The following is a 1,389-nucleotide window of genomic DNA, read 5'->3' on the forward strand; positions in this document are numbered from 1 at the left end:
TAAATTAATTATTAATATATTTGTGTATAATATATTAATATATATATATATATATAATTTAATTTATTTTTAATATATATTTATATTTTAATATATATTTTATAATAATAACTAATTTTAGTAACTGATTTTTTAGTAACTTAACGTATTTTGATTTATAACTAAATCAGTAATATATTCTAATATAAACAAATAAAATTGGACATATTTTCTGCCACACCCATTCAGAAAAAAGATCTTGAGATTCTATGGAATAAGATGCCTAACATATTATTATAAGCATATAATAAGACTACTCTAAATATATATATGTGATAATTATAAATATTCATGTGGCTATGCATATGTATACACGTATATATTTACTATTTAGTAGTCCTTGTTTAATTAAAACACTGTGTTCTAGGCCATTTTTGCAGAGCGTGGTGGCTGGTGGGACTAGCCACTGATACACGAGACTATGTCCAATGGTCCAATGCATTCTCATGGATCAGATAAGCAATGATTCTTACTTATCCGGTGACACAAATCTTGTACGGTTCCCAAATGGGGACTCACTAGACACTAATTAAAATGCTGCCCTATACTTACCATATCTTATTAGCTGGTCCTCATGTGGAGCCTTGTGCGCCTAATTAACCCTGTTCCTCCATCAATACCTTGTTCCACTAATAATAGTATTAATAACTTTATTTTTAGTTTAATTCATGATCCAATTCATAACACTATTGTATAGTACCTTGTTTGCAGTTTAGTAGTCCAAAAAAAAAAAAAATAGAAAGAATAAATAAAGGTGTGAGTCATGATTATGAGTATGATGAGATTGAGAATAATAATGTATGTTCATCATGCGTCACTAATGAAATTCGATTTTGAATCTTGTTCTTTTCCTTTAAGGATTGGTGAAAATCTAAATCATATTATAGGATGCAATGATGCAAAACAAGACATACAATAATATATTCCTTTGATAATCTTTGTTCTCTATCTTTAAAAAAATTGAAGAAACATGTAAGGGGTTAATTAATTATAGCAAGTGGCTAATACGGTCAAATATCATGGAACTTTAATTTACTCCATGCTTCTTAGTTCTTATGTCCATGGATTCGGTGCTAAAGCATCTTTTCTCATTTTCTTAATTATATTTTTATTTCTCACTTTTGACCTATGAGTGAATTGATTCTATCCCTTCTATTGTTCATGCAAAGAAAATGCATCACCTACGTACCACAATACCTACAAATAAGTTTTGCTAATTTTGTGACCATCACTAATTATATATTGTTTATCATCATCATTAACTTAATAATTATTGTTTGTTATAGGCTTCAATTCAAAGGCACATGCCATGGGAACTAACTAGCGTTTAGAGCAGTAGTTAGAATAGTG

Source organism: Arachis ipaensis, chromosome B08 (genome assembly GCF_000816755.2).
Source record: "Arachis ipaensis cultivar K30076 chromosome B08, Araip1.1, whole genome shotgun sequence".
Classification (NCBI taxonomy): domain Eukaryota; kingdom Viridiplantae; phylum Streptophyta; class Magnoliopsida; order Fabales; family Fabaceae; genus Arachis; species Arachis ipaensis.